The sequence below is a fragment of the Ambystoma mexicanum genome, chromosome 7q (genome assembly GCF_040938575.1).
Source record: "Ambystoma mexicanum isolate Mex_15411 chromosome 7q, UKY_AmexF1_1, whole genome shotgun sequence".
Lineage (NCBI taxonomy): Eukaryota > Metazoa > Chordata > Amphibia > Caudata > Ambystomatidae > Ambystoma > Ambystoma mexicanum.
The window spans coordinates 1098658553-1098686540 of record NC_090941.1 but is presented as its reverse complement, the minus strand read 5'-3'; the positions used below and the strand labels follow the sequence as shown (position 1 = coordinate 1098686540).

Below are 27988 nucleotides of genomic sequence, written 5' to 3'. Positions count from 1 at the left end.
GGGGTGCACAAGTCTGGGGTTAGGCACCTGTGCACTTCACCCCTCCAGTGAATGCTGGCCCTCTTGACCGCAGCAACATTCAGGGGCCCAACCTACACATGACACACATGACTTTCACATTTTTTTATTTCACCAATCCATCAGGCCTGTGGACCCCTGAACGGCCCAGGGCTGGCCCTCTTGACTGCAGCAAAATAAACTCTGCTGCACGAGCTTGGGCCCTGTGTGCAAACAACCTGACTCGCACACTAAACTCTTTCTTTCTTTCACCAATAAATCAGGGGAAAGCGCGAACGCAGTCCCCCACTACCAGAAATAATACAGTCGAGAATCCCGCATTTGGGGACATCGCAGGGGTCAGCAAATCCGATGTGCAATGGATGAGCCTCACCCTGGGAGCTCTGCCTTGCTGATCACAGATGCTCCCCTGCCAGGTAAGTATGAGTTGCGAGCCAGAGGGCAGGGCTTGGGCCTGTTCTGGAAGCCCCGCTAAGCGAGGGTGAGAAGGCCGGCCCTGACCCAGCCCCAGCCCTCCCGGAAGCCCTGAGCGTCTGCGGAGCTGCCTGTCCCACGTGCAGGGGGAAGCTCCGGCAGGCAGAGCCCAGCAGAAGAGGCACATTGTGGCACAGTTCATGTCTCCCACCAGGCCCTGCTCGGCCTGAGATTTGCATAAATTCGGACCTGGCTGCCAGCCAGCAGGCCCAGTCGGAAAGCGAGCAGGCCTGGCGCAGTGGGCCCACTGGCCCGTCGGCCCCAGGCGGGTCCATGGCCCTCCTGAGCCGACAGGTCACCCCGCTTAACAAGAGCGTCTCGGGTGGGGTGCCCCCCGCCAGGACACGGCAAGGCCCGATCGTGCCCGATCGGTGCTCGGACGGGGCGGGCGGCAGCGGCGGCCGGGAGCCAGTTTCACCCCTGCCCCCAAAACCCCAGGAGCTGGCTGGGCCTTCCTTAGGTTGGAGGGCCTGGGCGCGAAAGCAGAGCCCGGGCAGGGCAGGCTGGCTTCAAGAACTACCGGGGCACCTGATATCATGGGGTGCACAAGTCTGGGGTTAGGCACCTGTGCACTTCACCCCTCCAGTGAATGCTGGCCCTCTTGACCGCAGCAACATTCAGGGGCCCAACCTACACATGACACACATGACTTTCACATTTTTTTATTTCACCAATCCATCAGGCCTGTGGACCCCTGAACGGCCCAGGGCTGGCCCTCTTGACTGCAGCAAAATAAACTCTGCTGCACGAGCTTGGGCCCTGTGTGCAAACAACCTGACTCGCACACTAAACTCTTTCTTTCTTTCACCAATAAATCAGGGGAAAGCGCGAACGCAGTCCCCCACTACAAGAAATAATGCAGTCGAGAATCCCGCATTTGGGGACATCGCAGGGGTCAGCAAATCCGATGTGCAATGGATGAGCCTCACCCTGGGAGCTCTGCCTTGCTGATCACAGATGCTCCCCTGCCAGGTAAGTATGAGTTGCGAGCCAGAGGGCAGGGCTTGGGCCTGTTCTGGAAGCCCCGCTAAGCGAGGGTGAGAAGGCCGGCCCTGACCCAGCCCCAGCCCTCCCGGAAGCCCTGAGCGTCTGCGGAGCTGCCTGTCCCACGTGCAGGGGGAAGCTCCGGCAGGCAGAGCCCAGCAGAAGAGGCACATTGTGGCACAGTTCATGTCTCCCACCAGGCCCTGCTCGGCCTGAGATTTGCATAAATTCGGACCTGGCTGCCAGCCAGCAGGCCCAGTCGGAAAGCGAGCAGGCCTGGCGCAGTGGGCCCACTGGCCCGTCGGCCCCAGGCGGGTCCATGGCCCTCCTGAGCCGACAGGTCACCCCGCTTAACAAGAGCGTCTCGGGTGGGGTGCCCCCCGCCAGGACACGGCAAGGCCCGATCGTGCCCGATCGGTGCTCGGACGGGGCGGGCGGCAGCGGCGGCCGGGAGCCAGTTTCACCCCTGCCCCCAAAACCCCAGGAGCTGGCTGGGCCTTCCTTAGGTTGGAGGGCCTGGGCGCGAAAGCAGAGCCCGGGCAGGGCAGGCTGGCTTCAAGAACTACCGGGGCACCTGATATCATGGGGTGCACAAGTCTGGGGTTAGGCACCTGTGCACTTCACCCCTCCAGTGAATGCTGGCCCTCTTGACCGCAGCAACATTCAGGGGCCCAACCTACACATGACACACATGACTTTCACATTTTTTTATTTCACCAATCCATCAGGCCTGTGGACCCCTGAACGGCCCAGGGCTGGCCCTCTTGACTGCAGCAAAATAAACTCTGCTGCACGAGCTTGGGCCCTGTGTGCAAACAACCTGACTCGCACACTAAACTCTTTCTTTCTTTCACCAATAAATCAGGGGAAAGCGCGAACGCAGTCCCCCACTACCAGAAATAATGCAGTCGAGAATCCCGCATTTGGGGACATCGCAGGGGTCAGCAAATCCGATGTGCAATGGATGAGCCTCACCCTGGGAGCTCTGCCTTGCTGATCACAGATGCTCCCCTGCCAGGTAAGTATGAGTTGCGAGCCAGAGGGCAGGGCTTGGGCCTGTTCTGGAAGCCCCGCTAAGCGAGGGTGAGAAGGCCGGCCCTGACCCAGCCCCAGCCCTCCCGGAAGCCCTGAGCGTCTGCGGAGCTGCCTGTCCCACGTGCAGGGGGAAGCTCCGGCAGGCAGAGCCCAGCAGAAGAGGCACATTGTGGCACAGTTCATGTCTCCCACCAGGCCCTGCTCGGCCTGAGATTTGCATAAATTCGGACCTGGCTGCCAGCCAGCAGGCCCAGTCGGAAAGCGAGCAGGCCTGGCGCAGTGGGCCCACTGGCCCGTCGGCCCCAGGCGGGTCCATGGCCCTCCTGAGCCGACAGGTCACCCCGCTTAACAAGAGCGTCTCGGGTGGGGTGCCCCCCGCCAGGACACGGCAAGGCCCGATCGTGCCCGATCGGTGCTCGGACGGGGCGGGCGGCAGCGGCGGCCGGGAGCCAGTTTCACCCCTGCCCCCAAAACCCCAGGAGCTGGCTGGGCCTTCCTTAGGTTGGAGGGCCTGGGCGCGAAAGCAGAGCCCGGGCAGGGCAGGCTGGCTTCAAGAACTACCGGGGCACCTGATATCATGGGGCGCACAAGTCTGGGGTTAGGCACCTGTGCACTTCACCCCTCCAGTGAATGCTGGCCCTCTTGACCGCAGCAACATTCAGGGGCCCAACCTACACATGACACACATGACTTTCACATTTTTTTATTTCACCAATCCATCAGGCCTGTGGACCCCTGAACGGCCCAGGGCTGGCCCTCTTGACTGCAGCAAAATAAACTCTGCTGCACGAGCTTGGGCCCTGTGTGCAAACAACCTGACTCGCACACTAAACTCTTTCTTTCTTTCACCAATAAATCAGGGGAAAGCGCGAACGCAGTCCCCCACTACCAGAAATAATACAGTCGAGAATCCCGCATTTGGGGACATCGCAGGGGTCAGCAAATCCGATGTGCAATGGATGAGCCTCACCCTGGGAGCTCTGCCTTGCTGATCACAGATGCTCCCCTGCCAGGTAAGTATGAGTTGCGAGCCAGAGGGCAGGGCTTGGGCCTGTTCTGGAAGCCCCGCTAAGCGAGGGTGAGAAGGCCGGCCCTGACCCAGCCCCAGCCCTCCCGGAAGCCCTGAGCGTCTGCGGAGCTGCCTGTCCCACGTGCAGGGGGAAGCTCCGGCAGGCAGAGCCCAGCAGAAGAGGCACATTGTGGCACAGTTCATGTCTCCCACCAGGCCCTGCTCGGCCTGAGATTTGCATAAATTCGGACCTGGCTGCCAGCCAGCAGGCCCAGTCGGAAAGTGAGCAGGCCTGGCGCAGTGGGCCCACTGGCCCGTCGGCCCCAGGCGGGTCCATGGCCCTCCTGAGCCGACAGGTCACCCCGCTTAACAAGAGCGTCTCGGGTGGGGTGCCCCCCGCCAGGACACGGCAAGGCCCGATCGTGCCCGATCGGTGCTCGGACGGGGCGGGCGGCAGCGGCGGCCGGGAGCCAGTTTCACCCCTGCCCCCAAAACCCCAGGAGCTGGCTGGGCCTTCCTTAGGTTGGAGGGCCTGGGCGCGAAAGCAGAGCCCGGGCAGGGCAGGCTGGCTTCAAGAACTACCGGGGCACCTGATATCATGGGGTGCACAAGTCTGGGGTTAGGCACCTGTGCACTTCACCCCTCCAGTGAATGCTGGCCCTCTTGACCGCAGCAACATTCAGGGGCCCAACCTACACATGACACACATGACTTTCACATTTTTTTATTTCACCAATCCATCAGGCCTGTGGACCCCTGAACGGCCCAGGGCTGGCCCTCTTGACTGCAGCAAAATAAACTCTGCTGCACGAGCTTGGGCCCTGTGTGCAAACAACCTGACTCGCACACTAAACTCTTTCTTTCTTTCACCAATAAATCAGGGGAAAGCGCGAACGCAGTCCCCCACTACCAGAAATAATGCAGTCGAGAATCCCGCATTTGGGGACATCGCAGGGGTCAGCAAATCCGATGTGCAATGGATGAGCCTCACCCTGGGAGCTCTGCCTTGCTGATCACAGATGCTCCCCTGCCAGGTAAGTATGAGTTGCGAGCCAGAGGGCAGGGCTTGGGCCTGTTCTGGAAGCCCCGCTAAGCGAGGGTGAGAAGGCCGGCCCTGACCCAGCCCCAGCCCTCCCGGAAGCCCTGAGCGTCTGCGGAGCTGCCTGTCCCACGTGCAGGGGGAAGCTCCGGCAGGCAGAGCCCAGCAGAAGAGGCACATTGTGGCACAGTTCATGTCTCCCACCAGGCCCTGCTCGGCCTGAGATTTGCATAAATTCGGACCTGGCTGCCAGCCAGCAGGCCCAGTCGGAAAGCGAGCAGGCCTGGCGCAGTGGGCCCACTGGCCCGTCGGCCCCAGGCGGGTCCATGGCCCTCCTGAGCCGACAGGTCACCCCGCTTAACAAGAGCGTCTCGGGTGGGGTGCCCCCCGCCAGGACACGGCAAGGCCCGATCGTGCCCGATCGGTGCTCGGACGGGGCGGGCGGCAGCGGCGGCCGGGAGCCAGTTTCACCCCTGCCCCCAAAACCCCAGGAGCTGGCTGGGCCTTCCTTAGGTTGGAGGGCCTGGGCGCGAAAGCAGAGCCCGGGCAGGGCAGGCTGGCTTCAAGAACTACCGGGGCACCTGATATCATGGGGCGCACAAGTCTGGGGTTAGGCACCTGTGCACTTCACCCCTCCAGTGAATGCTGGCCCTCTTGACCGCAGCAACATTCAGGGGCCCAACCTACACATGACACACATGACTTTCACATTTTTTTATTTCACCAATCCATCAGGCCTGTGGACCCCTGAACGGCCCAGGGCTGGCCCTCTTGACTGCAGCAAAATAAACTCTGCTGCACGAGCTTGGGCCCTGTGTGCAAACAACCTGACTCGCACACTAAACTCTTTCTTTCTTTCACCAATAAATCAGGGGAAAGCGCGAACGCAGTCCCCCACTACCAGAAATAATGCAGTCGAGAATCCCGCATTTGGGGACATCGCAGGGGTCAGCAAATCCGATGTGCAATGGATGAGCCTCACCCTGGGAGCTCTGCCTTGCTGATCACAGATGCTCCCCTGCCAGGTAAGTATGAGTTGCGAGCCAGAGGGCAGGGCTTGGGCCTGTTCTGGAAGCCCCGCTAAGCGAGGGTGAGAAGGCCGGCCCTGACCCAGCCCCAGCCCTCCCGGAAGCCCTGAGCGTCTGCGGAGCTGCCTGTCCCACGTGCAGGGGGAAGCTCCGGCAGGCAGAGCCCAGCAGAAGAGGCACATTGTGGCACAGTTCATGTCTCCCACCAGGCCCTGCTCGGCCTGAGATTTGCATAAATTCGGACCTGGCTGCCAGCCAGCAGGCCCAGTCGGAAAGCGAGCAGGCCTGGCGCAGTGGGCCCACTGGCCCGTCGGCCCCAGGCGGGTCCATGGCCCTCCTGAGCCGACAGGTCACCCCGCTTAACAAGAGCGTCTCGGGTGGGGTGCCCCCCGCCAGGACACGGCAAGGCCCGATCGTGCCCGATCGGTGCTCGGACGGGGCGGGAGGCAGCGGCGGCCGGGAGCCAGTTTCACCCCTGCCCCCAAAACCCCAGGAGCTGGCTGGGCCTTCCTTAGGTTGGAGGGCCTGGGCGCGAAAGCAGAGCCCGGGCAGGGCAGGCTGGCTTCAAGAACTACCGGGGCACCTGATATCATGGGGCGCACAAGTCTGGGGTTAGGCACCTGTGCACTTCACCCCTCCAGTGAATGCTGGCCCTCTTGACCGCAGCAACATTCAGGGGCCCAACCTACACATGACACACATGACTTTCACATTTTTTTATTTCACCAATCCATCAGGCCTGTGGACCCCTGAACGGCCCAGGGCTGGCCCTCTTGACTGCAGCAAAATAAACTCTGCTGCACGAGCTTGGGCCCTGTGTGCAAACAACCTGACTCGCACACTAAACTCTTTCTTTCTTTCACCAATAAATCAGGGGAAAGCGCGAACGCAGTCCCCCACTACCAGAAATAATGCAGTCGAGAATCCCGCATTTGGGGACATCGCAGGGGTCAGCAAATCCGATGTGCAATGGATGAGCCTCACCCTGGGAGCTCTGCCTTGCTGATCACAGATGCTCCCCTGCCAGGTAAGTATGAGTTGCGAGCCAGAGGGCAGGGCTTGGGCCTGTTCTGGAAGCCCCGCTAAGCGAGGGTGAGAAGGCCGGCCCTGACCCAGCCCCAGCCCTCCCGGAAGCCCTGAGCGTCTGCGGAGCTGCCTGTCCCACGTGCAGGGGGAAGCTCCGGCAGGCAGAGCCCAGCAGAAGAGGCACATTGTGGCACAGTTCATGTCTCCCACCAGGCCCTGCTCGGCCTGAGATTTGCATAAATTCGGACCTGGCTGCCAGCCAGCAGGCCCAGTCGGAAAGCGAGCAGGCCTGGCGCAGTGGGCCCACTGGCCCGTCGGCCCCAGGCGGGTCCATGGCCCTCCTGAGCCGACAGGTCACCCCGCTTAACAAGAGCGTCTCGGGTGGGGTGCCCCCCGCCAGGACACGGCAAGGCCCGATCGTGCCCGATCGGTGCTCGGACGGGGCGGGCGGCAGCGGCGGCCGGGAGCCAGTTTCACCCCTGCCCCCAAAACCCCAGGAGCTGGCTGGGCCTTCCTTAGGTTGGAGGGCCTGGGCGCGAAAGCAGAGCCCGGGCAGGGCAGGCTGGCTTCAAGAACTACCGGGGCACCTGATATCATGGGGCGCACAAGTCTGGGGTTAGGCACCTGTGCACTTCACCCCTCCAGTGAATGCTGGCCCTCTTGACCGCAGCAACATTCAGGGGCCCAACCTACACATGACACACATGACTTTCACATTTTTTTATTTCACCAATCCATCAGGCCTGTGGACCCCTGAACGGCCCAGGGCTGGCCCTCTTGACTGCAGCAAAATAAACTCTGCTGCACGAGCTTGGGCCCTGTGTGCAAACAACCTGACTCGCACACTAAACTCTTTCTTTCTTTCACCAATAAATCAGGGGAAAGCGCGAACGCAGTCCCCCACTACCAGAAATAATACAGTCGAGAATCCCGCATTTGGGGACATCGCAGGGGTCAGCAAATCCGATGTGCAATGGATGAGCCTCACCCTGGGAGCTCTGCCTTGCTGATCACAGATGCTCCCCTGCCAGGTAAGTATGAGTTGCGAGCCAGAGGGCAGGGCTTGGGCCTGTTCTGGAAGCCCCGCTAAGCGAGGGTGAGAAGGCCGGCCCTGACCCAGCCCCAGCCCTCCCGGAAGCCCTGAGCGTCTGCGGAGCTGCCTGTCCCACGTGCAGGGGGAAGCTCCGGCAGGCAGAGCCCAGCAGAAGAGGCACATTGTGGCACAGTTCATGTCTCCCACCAGGCCCTGCTCGGCCTGAGATTTGCATAAATTCGGACCTGGCTGCCAGCCAGCAGGCCCAGTCGGAAAGCGAGCAGGCCTGGCGCAGTGGGCCCACTGGCCCGTCGGCCCCAGGCGGGTCCATGGCCCTCCTGAGCCGACAGGTCACCCCGCTTAACAAGAGCGTCTCGGGTGGGGTGCCCCCCGCCAGGACACGGCAAGGCCCGATCGTGCCCGATCGGTGCTCGGACGGGGCGGGCGGCAGCGGCGGCCGGGAGCCAGTTTCACCCCTGCCCCCAAAACCCCAGGAGCTGGCTGGGCCTTCCTTAGGTTGGAGGGCCTGGGCGCGAAAGCAGAGCCCGGGCAGGGCAGGCTGGCTTCAAGAACTACCGGGGCACCTGATATCATGGGGTGCACAAGTCTGGGGTTAGGCACCTGTGCACTTCACCCCTCCAGTGAATGCTGGCCCTCTTGACCGCAGCAACATTCAGGGGCCCAACCTACACATGACACACATGACTTTCACATTTTTTTATTTCACCAATCCATCAGGCCTGTGGACCCCTGAACGGCCCAGGGCTGGCCCTCTTGACTGCAGCAAAATAAACTCTGCTGCACGAGCTTGGGCCCTGTGTGCAAACAACCTGACTCGCACACTAAACTCTTTCTTTCTTTCACCAATAAATCAGGGGAAAGCGCGAACGCAGTCCCCCACTACCAGAAATAATGCAGTCGAGAATCCCGCATTTGGGGACATCGCAGGGGTCAGCAAATCCGATGTGCAATGGATGAGCCTCACCCTGGGAGCTCTGCCTTGCTGATCACAGATGCTCCCCTGCCAGGTAAGTATGAGTTGCGAGCCAGAGGGCAGGGCTTGGGCCTGTTCTGGAAGCCCCGCTAAGCGAGGGTGAGAAGGCCGGCCCTGACCCAGCCCCAGCCCTCCCGGAAGCCCTGAGCGTCTGCGGAGCTGCCTGTCCCACGTGCAGGGGGAAGCTCCGGCAGGCAGAGCCCAGCAGAAGAGGCACATTGTGGCACAGTTCATGTCTCCCACCAGGCCCTGCTCGGCCTGAGATTTGCATAAATTCGGACCTGGCTGCCAGCCAGCAGGCCCAGTCGGAAAGCGAGCAGGCCTGGCGCAGTGGGCCCACTGGCCCGTCGGCCCCAGGCGGGTCCATGGCCCTCCTGAGCCGACAGGTCACCCCGCTTAACAAGAGCGTCTCGGGTGGGGTGCCCCCCGCCAGGACACGGCAAGGCCCGATCGTGCCCGATCGGTGCTCGGACGGGGCGGGCGGCAGCGGCGGCCGGGAGCCAGTTTCACCCCTGCCCCCAAAACCCCAGGAGCTGGCTGGGCCTTCCTTAGGTTGGAGGGCCTGGGCGCGAAAGCAGAGCCCGGGCAGGGCAGGCTGGCTTCAAGAACTACCGGGGCACCTGATATCATGGGGTGCACAAGTCTGGGGTTAGGCACCTGTGCACTTCACCCCTCCAGTGAATGCTGGCCCTCTTGACCGCAGCAACATTCAGGGGCCCAACCTACACATGACACACATGACTTTCACATTTTTTTATTTCACCAATCCATCAGGCCTGTGGACCCCTGAACGGCCCAGGGCTGGCCCTCTTGACTGCAGCAAAATAAACTCTGCTGCACGAGCTTGGGCCCTGTGTGCAAACAACCTGACTCGCACACTAAACTCTTTCTTTCTTTCACCAATAAATCAGGGGAAAGCGCGAACGCAGTCCCCCACTACCAGAAATAATGCAGTCGAGAATCCCGCATTTGGGGACATCGCAGGGGTCAGCAAATCCGATGTGCAATGGATGAGCCTCACCCTGGGAGCTCTGCCTTGCTGATCACAGATGCTCCCCTGCCAGGTAAGTATGAGTTGCGAGCCAGAGGGCAGGGCTTGGGCCTGTTCTGGAAGCCCCGCTAAGCGAGGGTGAGAAGGCCGGCCCTGACCCAGCCCCAGCCCTCCCGGAAGCCCTGAGCGTCTGCGGAGCTGCCTGTCCCACGTGCAGGGGGAAGCTCCGGCAGGCAGAGCCCAGCAGAAGAGGCACATTGTGGCACAGTTCATGTCTCCCACCAGGCCCTGCTCGGCCTGAGATTTGCATAAATTCGGACCTGGCTGCCAGCCAGCAGGCCCAGTCGGAAAGCGAGCAGGCCTGGCGCAGTGGGCCCACTGGCCCGTCGGCCCCAGGCGGGTCCATGGCCCTCCTGAGCCGACAGGTCACCCCGCTTAACAAGAGCGTCTCGGGTGGGGTGCCCCCCGCCAGGACACGGCAAGGCCCGATCGTGCCCGATCGGTGCTCGGACGGGGCGGGCGGCAGCGGCGGCCGGGAGCCAGTTTCACCCCTGCCCCCAAAACCCCAGGAGCTGGCTGGGCCTTCCTTAGGTTGGAGGGCCTGGGCGCGAAAGCAGAGCCCGGGCAGGGCAGGCTGGCTTCAAGAACTACCGGGGCACCTGATATCATGGGGCGCACAAGTCTGGGGTTAGGCACCTGTGCACTTCACCCCTCCAGTGAATGCTGGCCCTCTTGACCGCAGCAACATTCAGGGGCCCAACCTACACATGACACACATGACTTTCACATTTTTTTATTTCACCAATCCATCAGGCCTGTGGACCCCTGAACGGCCCAGGGCTGGCCCTCTTGACTGCAGCAAAATAAACTCTGCTGCACGAGCTTGGGCCCTGTGTGCAAACAACCTGACTCGCACACTAAACTCTTTCTTTCTTTCACCAATAAATCAGGGGAAAGCGCGAACGCAGTCCCCCACTACCAGAAATAATGCAGTCGAGAATCCCGCATTTGGGGACATCGCAGGGGTCAGCAAATCCGATGTGCAATGGATGAGCCTCACCCTGGGAGCTCTGCCTTGCTGATCACAGATGCTCCCCTGCCAGGTAAGTATGAGTTGCGAGCCAGAGGGCAGGGCTTGGGCCTGTTCTGGAAGCCCCGCTAAGCGAGGGTGAGAAGGCCGGCCCTGACCCAGCCCCAGCCCTCCCGGAAGCCCTGAGCGTCTGCGGAGCTGCCTGTCCCACGTGCAGGGGGAAGCTCCGGCAGGCAGAGCCCAGCAGAAGAGGCACATTGTGGCACAGTTCATGTCTCCCACCAGGCCCTGCTCGGCCTGAGATTTGCATAAATTCGGACCTGGCTGCCAGCCAGCAGGCCCAGTCGGAAAGCGAGCAGGCCTGGCGCAGTGGGCCCACTGGCCCGTCGGCCCCAGGCGGGTCCATGGCCCTCCTGAGCCGACAGGTCACCCCGCTTAACAAGAGCGTCTCGGGTGGGGTGCCCCCCGCCAGGACACGGCAAGGCCCGATCGTGCCCGATCGGTGCTCGGACGGGGCGGGCGGCAGCGGCGGCCGGGAGCCAGTTTCACCCCTGCCCCCAAAACCCCAGGAGCTGGCTGGGCCTTCCTTAGGTTGGAGGGCCTGGGCGCGAAAGCAGAGCCCGGGCAGGGCAGGCTGGCTTCAAGAACTACCGGGGCACCTGATATCATGGGGCGCACAAGTCTGGGGTTAGGCACCTGTGCACTTCACCCCTCCAGTGAATGCTGGCCCTCTTGACCGCAGCAACATTCAGGGGCCCAACCTACACATGACACACATGACTTTCACATTTTTTTATTTCACCAATCCATCAGGCCTGTGGACCCCTGAACGGCCCAGGGCTGGCCCTCTTGACTGCAGCAAAATAAACTCTGCTGCACGAGCTTGGGCCCTGTGTGCAAACAACCTGACTCGCACACTAAACTCTTTCTTTCTTTCACCAATAAATCAGGGGAAAGCGCGAACGCAGTCCCCCACTACCAGAAATAATGCAGTCGAGAATCCCGCATTTGGGGACATCGCAGGGGTCAGCAAATCCGATGTGCAATGGATGAGCCTCACCCTGGGAGCTCTGCCTTGCTGATCACAGATGCTCCCCTGCCAGGTAAGTATGAGTTGCGAGCCAGAGGGCAGGGCTTGGGCCTGTTCTGGAAGCCCCGCTAAGCGAGGGTGAGAAGGCCGGCCCTGACCCAGCCCCAGCCCTCCCGGAAGCCCTGAGCGTCTGCGGAGCTGCCTGTCCCACGTGCAGGGGGAAGCTCCGGCAGGCAGAGCCCAGCAGAAGAGGCACATTGTGGCACAGTTCATGTCTCCCACCAGGCCCTGCTCGGCCTGAGATTTGCATAAATTCGGACCTGGCTGCCAGCCAGCAGGCCCAGTCGGAAAGCGAGCAGGCCTGGCGCAGTGGGCCCACTGGCCCGTCGGCCCCAGGCGGGTCCATGGCCCTCCTGAGCCGACAGGTCACCCCGCTTAACAAGAGCGTCTCGGGTGGGGTGCCCCCCGCCAGGACACGGCAAGGCCGTGAAGGCAAGGCCCGATCGTGCCCGATCGGTGCTCGGACGGGGCGGGCGGCAGCGGCGGCCGGGAGCCAGTCTCACCCCTGCCCCCAAAACCCCAGGAGCTGGCTGGGCCTTCCTTAGGTTGGAGGGCCTGGGCGCGAAAGCAGAGCCCGGGCAGGGCAGGCTGGCTTCAAGAACTACCGGGGCACCTGATATCATGGGGCGCACAAGTCTGGGGTTAGGCACCTGTGCACTTCACCCCTCCAGTGAATGCTGGCCCTCTTGACCGCAGCAACATTCAGGGGCCCAACCTACACATGACACACATGACTTTCACATTTTTTTATTTCACCAATCCATCAGGCCTGTGGACCCCTGAACGGCCCAGGGCTGGCCCTCTTGACTGCAGCAAAATAAACTCTGCTGCACGAGCTTGGGCCCTGTGTGCAAACAACCTGACTCGCACACTAAACTCTTTCTTTCTTTCACCAATAAATCAGGGGAAAGCGCGAACGCAGTCCCCCACTACCAGAAATAATACAGTCGAGAATCCCGCATTTGGGGACATCGCAGGGGTCAGCAAATCCGATGTGCAATGGATGAGCCTCACCCTGGGAGCTCTGCCTTGCTGATCACAGATGCTCCCCTGCCAGGTAAGTATGAGTTGCGAGCCAGAGGGCAGGGCTTGGGCCTGTTCTGGAAGCCCCGCTAAGCGAGGGTGAGAAGGCCGGCCCTGACCCAGCCCCAGCCCTCCCGGAAGCCCTGAGCGTCTGCGGAGCTGCCTGTCCCACGTGCAGGGGGAAGCTCCGGCAGGCAGAGCCCAGCAGAAGAGGCACATTGTGGCACAGTTCATGTCTCCCACCAGGCCCTGCTCGGCCTGAGATTTGCATAAATTCGGACCTGGCTGCCAGCCAGCAGGCCCAGTCGGAAAGCGAGCAGGCCTGGCGCAGTGGGCCCACTGGCCCGTCGGCCCCAGGCGGGTCCATGGCCCTCCTGAGCCGACAGGTCACCCCGCTTAACAAGAGCGTCTCGGGTGGGGTGCCCCCCGCCAGGACACGGCAAGGCCCGATCGTGCCCGATCGGTGCTCGGACGGGGCGGGCGGCAGCGGCGGCCGGGAGCCAGTTTCACCCCTGCCCCCAAAACCCCAGGAGCTGGCTGGGCCTTCCTTAGGTTGGAGGGCCTGGGCGCGAAAGCAGAGCCCGGGCAGGGCAGGCTGGCTTCAAGAACTACCGGGGCACCTGATATCATGGGGCGCACAAGTCTGGGGTTAGGCACCTGTGCACTTCACCCCTCCAGTGAATGCTGGCCCTCTTGACCGCAGCAACATTCAGGGGCCCAACCTACACATGACACACATGACTTTCACATTTTTTTATTTCACCAATCCATCAGGCCTGTGGACCCCTGAACGGCCCAGGGCTGGCCCTCTTGACTGCAGCAAAATAAACTCTGCTGCACGAGCTTGGGCCCTGTGTGCAAACAACCTGACTCGCACACTAAACTCTTTCTTTCTTTCTTTCACCAATAAATCAGGGGAAAGCGCGAACGCAGTCCCCCACTACCAGAAATAATGCAGTCGAGAATCCCGCATTTGGGGACATCGCAGGGGTCAGCAAATCCGATGTGCAATGGAGGAGTCTCACCCTGGGAGCTCTGCCTTGCTGATCACAGATGCTCCCCTGCCAGGTAAGTATGAGTTGCGAGCCAGAGGGCAGGGCTTGGGCCTGTTCTGGAAGCCCCGCTAAGCGAGGGTGAGAAGGCCGGCCCTGACCCAGCCCCAGCCCTCCCGGAAGCCCTGAGCGTCTGCGGAGCTGCCTGTCCCACGTGCAGGGGGAAGCTCCGGCAGGCAGAGCCCAGCAGAAGAGGCACATTGTGGCACAGTTCATGTCTCCCACCAGGCCCTGCTCGGCCTGAGATTTGCATAAATTCGGACCTGGCTGCCAGCCAGCAGGCCCAGTCGGAAAGCGAGCAGGCCTGGCGCAGTGGGCCCACTGGCCCGTCGGCCCCAGGCGGGTCCATGGCCCTCCTGAGCCGACAGGTCACCCCGCTTAACAAGAGCGTCTCGGGTGGGGTGCCCCCCGCCAGGACACGGCAAGGCCCGATCGTGCCCGATCGGTGCTCGGACGGGGCGGGCGGCAGCGGCGGCCGGGAGCCAGTTTCACCCCTGCCCCCAAAACCCCAGGAGCTGGCTGGGCCTTCCTTAGGTTGGAGGGCCTGGGCGCGAAAGCAGAGCCCGGGCAGGGCAGGCTGGCTTCAAGAACTACCGGGGCACCTGATATCATGGGGCGCACAAGTCTGGGGTTAGGCACCTGTGCACTTCACCCCTCCAGTGAATGCTGGCCCTCTTGACCGCAGCAACATTCAGGGGCCCAACCTACACATGACACACATGACTTTCACATTTTTTTATTTCACCAATCCATCAGGCCTGTGGACCCCTGAACGGCCCAGGGCTGGCCCTCTTGACTGCAGCAAAATAAACTCTGCTGCACGAGCTTGGGCCCTGTGTGCAAACAACCTGACTCGCACACTAAACTCTTTCTTTCTTTCACCAATAAATCAGGGGAAAGCGCGAACGCAGTCCCCCACTACCAGAAATAATACAGTCGAGAATCCCGCATTTGGGGACATCGCAGGGGTCAGCAAATCCGATGTGCAATGGATGAGCCTCACCCTGGGAGCTCTGCCTTGCTGATCACAGATGCTCCCCTGCCAGGTAAGTATGAGTTGCGAGCCAGAGGGCAGGGCTTGGGCCTGTTCTGGAAGCCCCGCTAAGCGAGGGTGAGAAGGCCGGCCCTGACCCAGCCCCAGCCCTCCCGGAAGCCCTGAGCGTCTGCGGAGCTGCCTGTCCCACGTGCAGGGGGAAGCTCCGGCAGGCAGAGCCCAGCAGAAGAGGCACATTGTGGCACAGTTCATGTCTCCCACCAGGCCCTGCTCGGCCTGAGATTTGCATAAATTCGGACCTGGCTGCCAGCCAGCAGGCCCAGTCGGAAAGCGAGCAGGCCTGGCGCAGTGGGCCCACTGGCCCGTCGGCCCCAGGCGGGTCCATGGCCCTCCTGAGCCGACAGGTCACCCCGCTTAACAAGAGCGTCTCGGGTGGGGTGCCCCCCGCCAGGACACGGCAAGGCCCGATCGTGCCCGATCGGTGCTCGGACGGGGCGGGCGGCAGCGGCGGCCGGGAGCCAGTTTCACCCCTGCCCCCAAAACCCCAGGAGCTGGCTGGGCCTTCCTTAGGTTGGAGGGCCTGGGCGCGAAAGCAGAGCCCGGGCAGGGCAGGCTGGCTTCAAGAACTACCGGGGCACCTGATATCATGGGGTGCACAAGTCTGGGGTTAGGCACCTGTGCACTTCACCCCTCCAGTGAATGCTGGCCCTCTTGACCGCAGCAACATTCAGGGGCCCAACCTACACATGACACACATGACTTTCACATTTTTTTATTTCACCAATCCATCAGGCCTGTGGACCCCTGAACGGCCCAGGGCTGGCCCTCTTGACTGCAGCAAAATAAACTCTGCTGCACGAGCTTGGGCCCTGTGTGCAAACAACCTGACTCGCACACTAAACTCTTTCTTTCTTTCACCAATAAATCAGGGGAAAGCGCGAACGCAGTCCCCCACTACCAGAAATAATGCAGTCGAGAATCCCGCATTTGGGGACATCGCAGGGGTCAGCAAATCCGATGTGCAATGGATGAGCCTCACCCTGGGAGCTCTGCCTTGCTGATCACAGATGCTCCCCTGCCAGGTAAGTATGAGTTGCGAGCCAGAGGGCAGGGCTTGGGCCTGTTCTGGAAGCCCCGCTAAGCGAGGGTGAGAAGGCCGGCCCTGACCCAGCCCCAGCCCTCCCGGAAGCCCTGAGCGTCTGCGGAGCTGCCTGTCCCACGTGCAGGGGGAAGCTCCGGCAGGCAGAGCCCAGCAGAAGAGGCACATTGTGGCACAGTTCATGTCTCCCACCAGGCCCTGCTCGGCCTGAGATTTGCATAAATTCGGACCTGGCTGCCAGCCAGCAGGCCCAGTCGGAAAGCGAGCAGGCCTGGCGCAGTGGGCCCACTGGCCCGTCGGCCCCAGGCGGGTCCATGGCCCTCCTGAGCCGACAGGTCACCCCGCTTAACAAGAGCGTCTCGGGTGGGGTGCCCCCCGCCAGGACACGGCAAGGCCCGATCGTGCCCGATCGGTGCTCGGACGGGGCGGGCGGCAGCGGCGGCCGGGAGCCAGTTTCACCCCTGCCCCCAAAACCCCAGGAGCTGGCTGGGCCTTCCTTAGGTTGGAGGGCCTGGGCGCGAAAGCAGAGCCCGGGCAGGGCAGGCTGGCTTCAAGAACTACCGGGGCACCTGATATCATGGGGTGCACAAGTCTGGGGTTAGGCACCTGTGCACTTCACCCCTCCAGTGAATGCTGGCCCTCTTGACCGCAGCAACATTCAGGGGCCCAACCTACACATGACACACATGACTTTCACATTTTTTTATTTCACCAATCCATCAGGCCTGTGGACCCCTGAACGGCCCAGGGCTGGCCCTCTTGACTGCAGCAAAATAAACTCTGCTGCACGAGCTTGGGCCCTGTGTGCAAACAACCTGACTCGCACACTAAACTCTTTCTTTCTTTCACCAATAAATCAGGGGAAAGCGCGAACGCAGTCCCCCACTACCAGAAATAATGCAGTCGAGAATCCCGCATTTGGGGACATCGCAGGGGTCAGCAAATCCGATGTGCAATGGATGAGCCTCACCCTGGGAGCTCTGCCTTGCTGATCACAGATGCTCCCCTGCCAGGTAAGTATGAGTTGCGAGCCAGAGGGCAGGGCTTGGGCCTGTTCTGGAAGCCCCGCTAAGCGAGGGTGAGAAGGCCGGCCCTGACCCAGCCCCAGCCCTCCCGGAAGCCCTGAGCGTCTGCGGAGCTGCCTGTCCCACGTGCAGGGGGAAGCTCCGGCAGGCAGAGCCCAGCAGAAGAGGCACATTGTGGCACAGTTCATGTCTCCCACCAGGCCCTGCTCGGCCTGAGATTTGCATAAATTCGGACCTGGCTGCCAGCCAGCAGGCCCAGTCGGAAAGCGAGCAGGCCTGGCGCAGTGGGCCCACTGGCCCGTCGGCCCCAGGCGGGTCCATGGCCCTCCTGAGCCGACAGGTCACCCCGCTTAACAAGAGCGTCTCGGGTGGGGTGCCCCCCGCCAGGACACGGCAAGGCCCGATCGTGCCCGATCGGTGCTCGGACGGGGCGGGCGGCAGCGGCGGCCGGGAGCCAGTTTCACCCCTGCCCCCAAAACCCCAGGAGCTGGCTGGGCCTTCCTTAGGTTGGAGGGCCTGGGCGCGAAAGCAGAGCCCGGGCAGGGCAGGCTGGCTTCAAGAACTACCGGGGCACCTGATATCATGGGGCGCACAAGTCTGGGGTTAGGCACCTGTGCACTTCACCCCTCCAGTGAATGCTGGCCCTCTTGACCGCAGCAACATTCAGGGGCCCAACCTACACATGACACACATGACTTTCACATTTTTTTATTTCACCAATCCATCAGGCCTGTGGACCCCTGAACGGCCCAGGGCTGGCCCTCTTGACTGCAGCAAAATAAACTCTGCTGCACGAGCTTGGGCCCTGTGTGCAAACAACCTGACTCGCACACTAAACTCTTTCTTTCTTTCTTTCACCAATAAATCAGGGGAAAGCGCGAACGCAGTCCCCCACTACCAGAAATAATGCAGTCGAGAATCCCGCATTTGGGGACATCGCAGGGGTCAGCAAATCCGATGTGCAATGGAGGAGTCTCACCCTGGGAGCTCTGCCTTGCTGATCACAGATGCTCCCCTGCCAGGTAAGTATGAGTTGCGAGCCAGAGGGCAGGGCTTGGGCCTGTTCTGGAAGCCCCGCTAAGCGAGGGTGAGAAGGCCGGCCCTGACCCAGCCCCAGCCCTCCCGGAAGCCCTGAGCGTCTGCGGAGCTGCCTGTCCCACGTGCAGGGGGAAGCTCCGGCAGGCAGAGCCCAGCAGAAGAGGCACATTGTGGCACAGTTCATGTCTCCCACCAGGCCCTGCTCGGCCTGAGATTTGCATAAATTCGGACCTGGCTGCCAGCCAGCAGGCCCAGTCGGAAAGCGAGCAGGCCTGGCGCAGTGGGCCCACTGGCCCGTCGGCCCCAGGCGGGTCCATGGCCCTCCTGAGCCGACAGGTCACCCCGCTTAACAAGAGCGTCTCGGGTGGGGTGCCCCCCGCCAGGACACGGCAAGGCCCGATCGTGCCCGATCGGTGCTCGGACGGGGCGGGCGGCAGCGGCGGCCGGGAGCCAGTTTCACCCCTGCCCCCAAAACCCCAGGAGCTGGCTGGGCCTTCCTTAGGTTGGAGGTCCTGGGCGCGAAAGCAGAGCCCGGGCAGGGCAGGCTGGCTTCAAGAACTACCGGGGCACCTGATATCATGGGGCGCACAAGTCTGGGGTTAGGCACCTGTGCACTTCACCCCTCCAGTGAATGCTGGCCCTCTTGACCGCAGCAACATTCAGGGGCCCAACCTACACATGACACACATGACTTTCACATTTTTTTATTTCACCAATCCATCAGGCCTGTGGACCCCTGAACGGCCCAGGGCTGGCCCTCTTGACTGCAGCAAAATAAACTCTGCTGCACGAGCTTGGGCCCTGTGTGCAAACAACCTGACTCGCACACTAAACTCTTTCTTTCTTTCACCAATAAATCAGGGGAAAGCGCGAACGCAGTCCCCCACTACCAGAAATAATACAGTCGAGAATCCCGCATTTGGGGACATCGCAGGGGTCAGCAAATCCGATGTGCAATGGATGAGCCTCACCCTGGGAGCTCTGCCTTGCTGATCACAGATGCTCCCCTGCCAGGTAAGTATGAGTTGCGAGCCAGAGGGCAGGGCTTGGGCCTGTTCTGGAAGCCCCGCTAAGCGAGGGTGAGAAGGCCGGCCCTGACCCAGCCCCAGCCCTCCCGGAAGCCCTGAGCGTCTGCGGAGCTGCCTGTCCCACGTGCAGGGGGAAGCTCCGGCAGGCAGAGCCCAGCAGAAGAGGCACATTGTGGCACAGTTCATGTCTCCCACCAGGCCCTGCTCGGCCTGAGATTTGCATAAATTCGGACCTGGCTGCCAGCCAGCAGGCCCAGTCGGAAAGCGAGCAGGCCTGGCGCAGTGGGCCCACTGGCCCGTCGGCCCCAGGCGGGTCCATGGCCCTCCTGAGCCGACAGGTCACCCCGCTTAACAAGAGCGTCTCGGGTGGGGTGCCCCCCGCCAGGACACGGCAAGGCCCGATCGTGCCCGATCGGTGCTCGGACGGGGCGGGCGGCAGCGGCGGCCGGGAGCCAGTTTCACCCCTGCCCCCAAAACCCCAGGAGCTGGCTGGGCCTTCCTTAGGTTGGAGGGCCTGGGCGCGAAAGCAGAGCCCGGGCAGGGCAGGCTGGCTTCAAGAACTACCGGGGCACCTGATATCATGGGGTGCACAAGTCTGGGGTTAGGCACCTGTGCACTTCACCCCTCCAGTGAATGCTGGCCCTCTTGACCGCAGCAACATTCAGGGGCCCAACCTACACATGACACACATGACTTTCACATTTTTTTATTTCACCAATCCATCAGGCCTGTGGACCCCTGAACGGCCCAGGGCTGGCCCTCTTGACTGCAGCAAAATAAACTCTGCTGCACGAGCTTGGGCCCTGTGTGCAAACAACCTGACTCGCACACTAAACTCTTTCTTTCTTTCACCAATAAATCAGGGGAAAGCGCGAACGCAGTCCCCCACTACCAGAAATAATGCAGTCGAGAATCCCGCATTTGGGGACATCGCAGGGGTCAGCAAATCCGATGTGCAATGGATGAGCCTCACCCTGGGAGCTCTGCCTTGCTGATCACAGATGCTCCCCTGCCAGGTAAGTATGAGTTGCGAGCCAGAGGGCAGGGCTTGGGCCTGTTCTGGAAGCCCCGCTAAGCGAGGGTGAGAAGGCCGGCCCTGACCCAGCCCCAGCCCTCCCGGAAGCCCTGAGCGTCTGCGGAGCTGCCTGTCCCACGTGCAGGGGGAAGCTCCGGCAGGCAGAGCCCAGCAGAAGAGGCACATTGTGGCACAGTTCATGTCTCCCACCAGGCCCTGCTCGGCCTGAGATTTGCATAAATTCGGACCTGGCTGCCAGCCAGCAGGCCCAGTCGGAAAGCGAGCAGGCCTGGCGCAGTGGGCCCACTGGCCCGTCGGCCCCAGGCGGGTCCATGGCCCTCCTGAGCCGACAGGTCACCCCGCTTAACAAGAGCGTCTCGGGTGGGGTGCCCCCCGCCAGGACACGGCAAGGCCCGATCGTGCCCGATCGGTGCTCGGACGGGGCGGGCGGCAGCGGCGGCCGGGAGCCAGTTTCACCCCTGCCCCCAAAACCCCAGGAGCTGGCTGGGCCTTCCTTAGGTTGGAGGGCCTGGGCGCGAAAGCAGAGCCCGGGCAGGGCAGGCTGGCTTCAAGAACTACCGGGGCACCTGATATCATGGGGTGCACAAGTCTGGGGTTAGGCACCTGTGCACTTCACCCCTCCAGTGAATGCTGGCCCTCTTGACCGCAGCAACATTCAGGGGCCCAACCTACACATGACACACATGACTTTCACATTTTTTTATTTCACCAATCCATCAGGCCTGTGGACCCCTGAACGGCCCAGGGCTGGCCCTCTTGACTGCAGCAAAATAAACTCTGCTGCACGAGCTTGGGCCCTGTGTGCAAACAACCTGACTCGCACACTAAACTCTTTCTTTCTTTCACCAATAAATCAGGGGAAAGCGCGAACGCAGTCCCCCACTACCAGAAATAATGCAGTCGAGAATCCCGTATTTGGGGACATCGCAGGGGTCAGCAAATCCGATGTGCAATGGATGAGCCTCACCCTGGGAGCTCTGCCTTGCTGATCACAGATGCTCCCCTGCCAGGTAAGTATGAGTTGCGAGCCAGAGGGCAGGGCTTGGGCCTGTTCTGGAAGCCCCGCTAAGCGAGGGTGAGAAGGCCGGCCCTGACCCAGCCCCAGCCCTCCCGGAAGCCCTGAGCGTCTGCGGAGCTGCCTGTCCCACGTGCAGGGGGAAGCTCCGGCAGGCAGAGCCCAGCAGAAGAGGCACATTGTGGCACAGTTCATGTCTCCCACCAGGCCCTGCTCGGCCTGAGATTTGCATAAATTCGGACCTGGCTGCCAGCCAGCAGGCCCAGTCGGAAAGCGAGCAGGCCTGGCGCAGTGGGCCCACTGGCCCGTCGGCCCCAGGCGGGTCCATGGCCCTCCTGAGCCGACAGGTCACCCCGCTTAACAAGAGCGTCTCGGGTGGGGTGCCCCCCGCCAGGACACGGCAAGGCCCGATCGTGCCCGATCGGTGCTCGGACGGGGCGGGCGGCAGCGGCGGCCGGGAGCCAGTTTCACCCCTGCCCCCAAAACCCCAGGAGCTGGCTGGGCCTTCCTTAGGTTGGAGGGCCTGGGCGCGAAAGCAGAGCCCGGGCAGGGCAGGCTGGCTTCAAGAACTACCGGGGCACCTGATATCATGGGGCGCACAAGTCTGGGGTTAGGCACCTGTGCACTTCACCCCTCCAGTGAATGCTGGCCCTCTTGACCGCAGCAACATTCAGGGGCCCAACCTACACATGACACACATGACTTTCACATTTTTTTATTTCACCAATCCATCAGGCCTGTGGACCCCTGAACGGCCCAGGGCTGGCCCTCTTGACTGCAGCAAAATAAACTCTGCTGCACGAGCTTGGGCCCTGTGTGCAAACAACCTGACTCGCACACTAAACTCTTTCTTTCTTTCACCAATAAATCAGGGGAAAGCGCGAACGCAGTCCCCCACTACCAGAAATAATGCAGTCGAGAATCCCGCATTTGGGGACATCGCAGGGGTCAGCAAATCCGATGTGCAATGGATGAGCCTCACCCTGGGAGCTCTGCCTTGCTGATCACAGATGCTCCCCTGCCAGGTAAGTATGAGTTGCGAGCCAGAGGGCAGGGCTTGGGCCTGTTCTGGAAGCCCCGCTAAGCGAGGGTGAGAAGGCCGGCCCTGACCCAGCCCCAGCCCTCCCGGAAGCCCTGAGCGTCTGCGGAGCTGCCTGTCCCACGTGCAGGGGGAAGCTCCGGCAGGCAGAGCCCAGCAGAAGAGGCACATTGTGGCACAGTTCATGTCTCCCACCAGGCCCTGCTCGGCCTGAGATTTGCATAAATTCGGACCTGGCTGCCAGCCAGCAGGCCCAGTCGGAAAGCGAGCAGGCCTGGCGCAGTGGGCCCACTGGCCCGTCGGCCCCAGGCGGGTCCATGGCCCTCCTGAGCCGACAGGTCACCCCGCTTAACAAGAGCGTCTCGGGTGGGGTGCCCCCCGCCAGGACACGGCAAGGCCCGATCGTGCCCGATCGGTGCTCGGACGGGGCGGGCGGCAGCGGCGGCCGGGAGCCAGTTTCACCCCTGCCCCCAAAACCCCAGGAGCTGGCTGGGCCTTCCTTAGGTTGGAGGGCCTGGGCGCGAAAGCAGAGCCCGGGCAGGGCAGGCTGGCTTCAAGAACTACCGGGGCACCTGATATCATGGGGCGCACAAGTCTGGGGTTAGGCACCTGTGCACTTCACCCCTCCAGTGAATGCTGGCCCTCTTGACCGCAGCAACATTCAGGGGCCCAACCTACACATGACACACATGACTTTCACATTTTTTTATTTCACCAATCCATCAGGCCTGTGGACCCCTGAACGGCCCAGGGCTGGCCCTCTTGACTGCAGCAAAATAAACTCTGCTGCACGAGCTTGGGCCCTGTGTGCAAACAACCTGACTCGCACACTAAACTCTTTCTTTCTTTCACCAATAAATCAGGGGAAAGCGCGAACGCAGTCCCCCACTACCAGAAATAATACAGTCGAGAATCCCGCATTTGGGGACATCGCAGGGGTCAGCAAATCCGATGTGCAATGGATGAGCCTCACCCTGGGAGCTCTGCCTTGCTGATCACAGATGCTCCCCTGCCAGGTAAGTATGAGTTGCGAGCCAGAGGGCAGGGCTTGGGCCTGTTCTGGAAGCCCCGCTAAGCGAGGGTGAGAAGGCCGGCCCTGACCCAGCCCCAGCCCTCCCGGAAGCCCTGAGCGTCTGCGGAGCTGCCTGTCCCACGTGCAGGGGGAAGCTCCGGCAGGCAGAGCCCAGCAGAAGAGGCACATTGTGGCACAGTTCATGTCTCCCACCAGGCCCTGCTCGGCCTGAGATTTGCATAAATTCGGACCTGGCTGCCAGCCAGCAGGCCCAGTCGGAAAGCGAGCAGGCCTGGCGCAGTGGGCCCACTGGCCCGTCGGCCCCAGGCGGGTCCATGGCCCTCCTGAGCCGACAGGTCACCCCGCTTAACAAGAGCGTCTCGGGTGGGGTGCCCCCCGCCAGGACACGGCAAGGCCCGATCGTGCCCGATCGGTGCTCGGACGGGGCGGGCGGCAGCGGCGGCCGGGAGCCAGTTTCACCCCTGCCCCCAAAACCCCAGGAGCTGGCTGGGCCTTCCTTAGGTTGGAGGGCCTGGGCGCGAAAGCAGAGCCCGGGCAGGGCAGGCTGGCTTCAAGAACTACCGGGGCACCTGATATCATGGGGCGCACAAGTCTGGGGTTAGGCACCTGTGCACTTCACCCCTCCAGTGAATGCTGGCCCTCTTGACCGCAGCAACATTCAGGGGCCCAACCTACACATGACACACATGACTTTCACATTTTTTTATTTCACCAATCCATCAGGCCTGTGGACCCCTGAACGGCCCAGGGCTGGCCCTCTTGACTGCAGCAAAATAAACTCTGCTGCACGAGCTTGGGCCCTGTGTGCAAACAACCTGACTCGCACACTAAACTCTTTCTTTCTTTCTTTCACCAATAAATCAGGGGAAAGCGCGAACGCAGTCCCCCACTACCAGAAATAATGCAGTCGAGAATCCCGCATTTGGGGACATCGCAGGGGTCAGCAAATCCGATGTGCAATGGAGGAGTCTCACCCTGGGAGCTCTGCCTTGCTGATCACAGATGCTCCCCTGCCAGGTAAGTATGAGTTGCGAGCCAGAGGGCAGGGCTTGGGCCTGTTCTGGAAGCCCCGCTAAGCGAGGGTGAGAAGGCCGGCCCTGACCCAGCCCCAGCCCTCCCGGAAGCCCTGAGCGTCTGCGGAGCTGCCTGTCCCACGTGCAGGGGGAAGCTCCGGCAGGCAGAGCCCAGCAGAAGAGGCACATTGTGGCACAGTTCATGTCTCCCACCAGGCCCTGCTCGGCCTGAGATTTGCATAAATTCGGACCTGGCTGCCAGCCAGCAGGCCCAGTCGGAAAGCGAGCAGGCCTGGCGCAGTGGGCCCACTGGCCCGTCGGCCCCAGGCGGGTCCATGGCCCTCCTGAGCCGACAGGTCACCCCGCTTAACAAGAGCGTCTCGGGTGGGGTGCCCCCCGCCAGGACACGGCAAGGCCCGATCGTGCCCGATCGGTGCTCGGACGGGGCGGGCGGCAGCGGCGGCCGGGAGCCAGTTTCACCCCTGCCCCCAAAACCCCAGGAGCTGGCTGGGCCTTCCTTAGGTTGGAGGGCCTGGGCGCGAAAGCAGAGCCCGGGCAGGGCAGGCTGGCTTCAAGAACTACCGGGGCACCTGATATCATGGGGCGCACAAGTCTGGGGTTAGGCACCTGTGCACTTCACCCCTCCAGTGAATGCTGGCCCTCTTGACCGCAGCAACATTCAGGGGCCCAACCTACACATGACACACATGACTTTCACATTTTTTTATTTCACCAATCCATCAGGCCTGTGGACCCCTGAACGGCCCAGGGCTGGCCCTCTTGACTGCAGCAAAATAAACTCTGCTGCACGAGCTTGGGCCCTGTGTGCAAACAACCTGACTCGCACACTAAACTCTTTCTTTCTTTCACCAATAAATCAGGGGAAAGCGCGAACGCAGTCCCCCACTACCAGAAATAATACAGTCGAGAATCCCGCATTTGGGGACATCGCAGGGGTCAGCAAATCCGATGTGCAATGGATGAGCCTCACCCTGGGAGCTCTGCCTTGCTGATCACAGATGCTCCCCTGCCAGGTAAGTATGAGTTGCGAGCCAGAGGGCAGGGCTTGGGCCTGTTCTGGAAGCCCCGCTAAGCGAGGGTGAGAAGGCCGGCCCTGACCCAGCCCCAGCCCTCCCGGAAGCCCTGAGCGTCTGCGGAGCTGCCTGTCCCACGTGCAGGGGGAAGCTCCGGCAGGCAGAGCCCAGCAGAAGAGGCACATTGTGGCACAGTTCATGTCTCCCACCAGGCCCTGCTCGGCCTGAGATTTGCATAAATTCGGACCTGGCTGCCAGCCAGCAGGCCCAGTCGGAAAGCGAGCAGGCCTGGCGCAGTGGGCCCACTGGCCCGTCGGCCCCAGGCGGGTCCATGGCCCTCCTGAGCCGACAGGTCACCCCGCTTAACAAGAGCGTCTCGGGTGGGGTGCCCCCCGCCAGGACACGGCAAGGCCCGATCGTGCCCGATCGGTGCTCGGACGGGGCGGGCGGCAGCGGCGGCCGGGAGCCAGTTTCACCCCTGCCCCCAAAACCCCAGGAGCTGGCTGGGCCTTCCTTAGGTTGGAGGGCCTGGGCGCGAAAGCAGAGCCCGGGCAGGGCAGGCTGGCTTCAAGAACTACCGGGGCACCTGATATCATGGGGTGCACAAGTCTGGGGTTAGGCACCTGTGCACTTCACCCCTCCAGTGAATGCTGGCCCTCTTGACCGCAGCAACATTCAGGGGCCCAACCTACACATGACACACATGACTTTCACATTTTTTTATTTCACCAATCCATCAGGCCTGTGGACCCCTGAACGGCCCAGGGCTGGCCCTCTTGACTGCAGCAAAATAAACTCTGCTGCACGAGCTTGGGCCCTGTGTGCAAACAACCTGACTCGCACACTAAACTCTTTCTTTCTTTCACCAATAAATCAGGGGAAAGCGCGAACGCAGTCCCCCACTACCAGAAATAATGCAGTCGAGAATCCCGCATTTGGGGACATCGCAGGGGTCAGCAAATCCGATGTGCAATGGATGAGCCTCACCCTGGGAGCTCTGCCTTGCTGATCACAGATGCTCCCCTGCCAGGTAAGTATGAGTTGCGAGCCAGAGGGCAGGGCTTGGGCCTGTTCTGGAAGCCCCGCTAAGCGAGGGTGAGAAGGCCGGCCCTGACCCAGCCCCAGCCCTCCCGGAAGCCCTGAGCGTCTGCGGAGCTGCCTGTCCCACGTGCAGGGGGAAGCTCCGGCAGGCAGAGCCCAGCAGAAGAGGCACATTGTGGCACAGTTCATGTCTCCCACCAGGCCCTGCTCGGCCTGAGATTTGCATAAATTCGGACCTGGCTGCCAGCCAGCAGGCCCAGTCGGAAAGCGAGCAGGCCTGGCGCAGTGGGCCCACTGGCCCGTCGGCCCCAGGCGGGTCCATGGCCCTCCTGAGCCGACAGGTCACCCCGCTTAACAAGAGCGTCTCGGGTGGGGTGCCCCCCGCCAGGACACGGCAAGGCCCGATCGTGCCCGATCGGTGCTCGGACGGGGCGGGCGGCAGCGGCGGCCGGGAGCCAGTTTCACCCCTGCCCCCAAAACCCCAGGAGCTGGCTGGGCCTTCCTTAGGTTGGAGGGCCTGGGCGCGAAAGCAGAGCCCGGGCAGGGCAGGCTGGCTTCAAGAACTACCGGGGCACCTGATATCATGGGGTGCACAAGTCTGGGGTTAGGCACCTGTGCACTTCACCCCTCCAGTGAATGCTGGCCCTCTTGACCGCAGCAACATTCAGGGGCCCAACCTACACATGACACACATGACTTTCACATTTTTTTATTTCACCAATCCATCAGGCCTGTGGACCCCTGAACGGCCCAGGGCTGGCCCTCTTGACTGCAGCAAAATAAACTCTGCTGCACGAGCTTGGGCCCTGTGTGCAAACAACCTGACTCGCACACTAAACTCTTTCTTTCTTTCACCAATAAATCAGGGGAAAGCGCGAACGCAGTCCCCCACTACCAGAAATAATGCAGTCGAGAATCCCGTATTTGGGGACATCGCAGGGGTCAGCAAATCCGATGTGCAATGGATGAGCCTCACCCTGGGAGCTCTGCCTTGCTGATCACAGATGCTCCCCTGCCAGGTAAGTATGAGTTGCGAGCCAGAGGGCAGGGCTTGGGCCTGTTCTGGAAGCCCCGCTAAGCGAGGGTGAGAAGGCCGGCCCTGACCCAGCCCCAGCCCTCCCGGAAGCCCTGAGCGTCTGCGGAGCTGCCTGTCCCACGTGCAGGGGGAAGCTCCGGCAGGCAGAGCCCAGCAGAAGAGGCACATTGTGGCACAGTTCATGTCTCCCACCAGGCCCTGCTCGGCCTGAGATTTGCATAAATTCGGACCTGGCTGCCAGCCAGCAGGCCCAGTCGGAAAGCGAGCAGGCCTGGCGCAGTGGGCCCACTGGCCCGTCGGCCCCAGGCGGGTCCATGGCCCTCCTGAGCCGACAGGTCACCCCGCTTAACAAGAGCGTCTCGGGTGGGGTGCCCCCCGCCAGGACACGGCAAGGCCCGATCGTGCCCGATCGGTGCTCGGACGGGGCGGGCGGCAGCGGCGGCCGGGAGCCAGTTTCACCCCTGCCCCCAAAACCCCAGGAGCTGGCTGGGCCTTCCTTAGGTTGGAGGGCCTGGGCGCGAAAGCAGAGCCCGGGCAGGGCAGGCTGGCTTCAAGAACTACCGGGGCACCTGATATCATGGGGCGCACAAGTCTGGGGTTAGGCACCTGTGCACTTCACCCCTCCAGTGAATGCTGGCCCTCTTGACCGCAGCAACATTCAGGGGCCCAACCTACACATGACACACATGACTTTCACATTTTTTTATTTCACCAATCCATCAGGCCTGTGG

General features: G+C 62.0%; 27 non-coding genes across 27 annotated transcripts; all 27 read right to left on the bottom strand.

Annotated features, from left to right (window-relative positions):
* Positions 1-278: 278 nt before the first annotated feature.
* Positions 279-442, bottom strand: LOC138529388 (U1 spliceosomal RNA). Its single transcript, XR_011284725.1, has one exon. It is a non-coding gene; the product is annotated as a U1 spliceosomal RNA (small nuclear RNA).
* Positions 443-1308: 866 nt separating this feature from the next.
* On the bottom strand, positions 1309-1472 carry LOC138529447 (U1 spliceosomal RNA). Its single transcript, XR_011284785.1, has one exon. It is a non-coding gene; the product is annotated as a U1 spliceosomal RNA (small nuclear RNA).
* An 866-nt stretch (positions 1473-2338) lies between these two features.
* LOC138529233 (U1 spliceosomal RNA) lies at positions 2339-2502 on the bottom strand. Its single transcript, XR_011284569.1, has one exon. It is a non-coding gene; the product is annotated as a U1 spliceosomal RNA (small nuclear RNA).
* Positions 2503-3368: 866 nt separating this feature from the next.
* On the bottom strand, positions 3369-3532 carry LOC138529387 (U1 spliceosomal RNA). Its single transcript, XR_011284724.1, has one exon. It is a non-coding gene; the product is annotated as a U1 spliceosomal RNA (small nuclear RNA).
* Positions 3533-4398: 866 nt separating this feature from the next.
* Positions 4399-4562, bottom strand: LOC138529232 (U1 spliceosomal RNA). The gene has a single exon (XR_011284568.1). It is a non-coding gene; the product is annotated as a U1 spliceosomal RNA (small nuclear RNA).
* An 866-nt stretch (positions 4563-5428) lies between these two features.
* LOC138529230 (U1 spliceosomal RNA) lies at positions 5429-5592 on the bottom strand. The gene has a single exon (XR_011284567.1). It is a non-coding gene; the product is annotated as a U1 spliceosomal RNA (small nuclear RNA).
* Positions 5593-6458: 866 nt separating this feature from the next.
* LOC138529228 (U1 spliceosomal RNA) lies at positions 6459-6622 on the bottom strand. Its single transcript, XR_011284565.1, has one exon. It is a non-coding gene; the product is annotated as a U1 spliceosomal RNA (small nuclear RNA).
* Positions 6623-7488: 866 nt separating this feature from the next.
* On the bottom strand, positions 7489-7652 carry LOC138529386 (U1 spliceosomal RNA). Its single transcript, XR_011284723.1, has one exon. It is a non-coding gene; the product is annotated as a U1 spliceosomal RNA (small nuclear RNA).
* An 866-nt stretch (positions 7653-8518) lies between these two features.
* Positions 8519-8682, bottom strand: LOC138529227 (U1 spliceosomal RNA). The gene has a single exon (XR_011284564.1). It is a non-coding gene; the product is annotated as a U1 spliceosomal RNA (small nuclear RNA).
* Positions 8683-9548: 866 nt separating this feature from the next.
* On the bottom strand, positions 9549-9712 carry LOC138529226 (U1 spliceosomal RNA). Its single transcript, XR_011284563.1, has one exon. It is a non-coding gene; the product is annotated as a U1 spliceosomal RNA (small nuclear RNA).
* Positions 9713-10578: 866 nt separating this feature from the next.
* LOC138529225 (U1 spliceosomal RNA) lies at positions 10579-10742 on the bottom strand. The gene has a single exon (XR_011284562.1). It is a non-coding gene; the product is annotated as a U1 spliceosomal RNA (small nuclear RNA).
* An 866-nt stretch (positions 10743-11608) lies between these two features.
* LOC138529224 (U1 spliceosomal RNA) lies at positions 11609-11772 on the bottom strand. Its single transcript, XR_011284561.1, has one exon. It is a non-coding gene; the product is annotated as a U1 spliceosomal RNA (small nuclear RNA).
* An 880-nt stretch (positions 11773-12652) lies between these two features.
* LOC138529385 (U1 spliceosomal RNA) lies at positions 12653-12816 on the bottom strand. The gene has a single exon (XR_011284722.1). It is a non-coding gene; the product is annotated as a U1 spliceosomal RNA (small nuclear RNA).
* Positions 12817-13686: 870 nt separating this feature from the next.
* On the bottom strand, positions 13687-13850 carry LOC138528885 (U1 spliceosomal RNA). Its single transcript, XR_011284284.1, has one exon. It is a non-coding gene; the product is annotated as a U1 spliceosomal RNA (small nuclear RNA).
* Positions 13851-14716: 866 nt separating this feature from the next.
* LOC138529384 (U1 spliceosomal RNA) lies at positions 14717-14880 on the bottom strand. The gene has a single exon (XR_011284721.1). It is a non-coding gene; the product is annotated as a U1 spliceosomal RNA (small nuclear RNA).
* Positions 14881-15746: 866 nt separating this feature from the next.
* On the bottom strand, positions 15747-15910 carry LOC138529223 (U1 spliceosomal RNA). The gene has a single exon (XR_011284560.1). It is a non-coding gene; the product is annotated as a U1 spliceosomal RNA (small nuclear RNA).
* An 866-nt stretch (positions 15911-16776) lies between these two features.
* Positions 16777-16940, bottom strand: LOC138529222 (U1 spliceosomal RNA). Its single transcript, XR_011284559.1, has one exon. It is a non-coding gene; the product is annotated as a U1 spliceosomal RNA (small nuclear RNA).
* Positions 16941-17810: 870 nt separating this feature from the next.
* LOC138528884 (U1 spliceosomal RNA) lies at positions 17811-17974 on the bottom strand. The gene has a single exon (XR_011284283.1). It is a non-coding gene; the product is annotated as a U1 spliceosomal RNA (small nuclear RNA).
* Positions 17975-18840: 866 nt separating this feature from the next.
* LOC138529383 (U1 spliceosomal RNA) lies at positions 18841-19004 on the bottom strand. Its single transcript, XR_011284720.1, has one exon. It is a non-coding gene; the product is annotated as a U1 spliceosomal RNA (small nuclear RNA).
* Positions 19005-19870: 866 nt separating this feature from the next.
* On the bottom strand, positions 19871-20034 carry LOC138529221 (U1 spliceosomal RNA). The gene has a single exon (XR_011284558.1). It is a non-coding gene; the product is annotated as a U1 spliceosomal RNA (small nuclear RNA).
* An 866-nt stretch (positions 20035-20900) lies between these two features.
* LOC138529364 (U1 spliceosomal RNA) lies at positions 20901-21064 on the bottom strand. Its single transcript, XR_011284701.1, has one exon. It is a non-coding gene; the product is annotated as a U1 spliceosomal RNA (small nuclear RNA).
* Positions 21065-21930: 866 nt separating this feature from the next.
* Positions 21931-22094, bottom strand: LOC138529220 (U1 spliceosomal RNA). The gene has a single exon (XR_011284557.1). It is a non-coding gene; the product is annotated as a U1 spliceosomal RNA (small nuclear RNA).
* Positions 22095-22960: 866 nt separating this feature from the next.
* LOC138529382 (U1 spliceosomal RNA) lies at positions 22961-23124 on the bottom strand. Its single transcript, XR_011284719.1, has one exon. It is a non-coding gene; the product is annotated as a U1 spliceosomal RNA (small nuclear RNA).
* Positions 23125-23994: 870 nt separating this feature from the next.
* On the bottom strand, positions 23995-24158 carry LOC138528883 (U1 spliceosomal RNA). The gene has a single exon (XR_011284282.1). It is a non-coding gene; the product is annotated as a U1 spliceosomal RNA (small nuclear RNA).
* Positions 24159-25024: 866 nt separating this feature from the next.
* LOC138529381 (U1 spliceosomal RNA) lies at positions 25025-25188 on the bottom strand. The gene has a single exon (XR_011284718.1). It is a non-coding gene; the product is annotated as a U1 spliceosomal RNA (small nuclear RNA).
* An 866-nt stretch (positions 25189-26054) lies between these two features.
* LOC138529219 (U1 spliceosomal RNA) lies at positions 26055-26218 on the bottom strand. The gene has a single exon (XR_011284556.1). It is a non-coding gene; the product is annotated as a U1 spliceosomal RNA (small nuclear RNA).
* Positions 26219-27084: 866 nt separating this feature from the next.
* On the bottom strand, positions 27085-27248 carry LOC138529363 (U1 spliceosomal RNA). Its single transcript, XR_011284700.1, has one exon. It is a non-coding gene; the product is annotated as a U1 spliceosomal RNA (small nuclear RNA).
* Between the last annotated feature and the right edge of the window lie 740 nt (positions 27249-27988).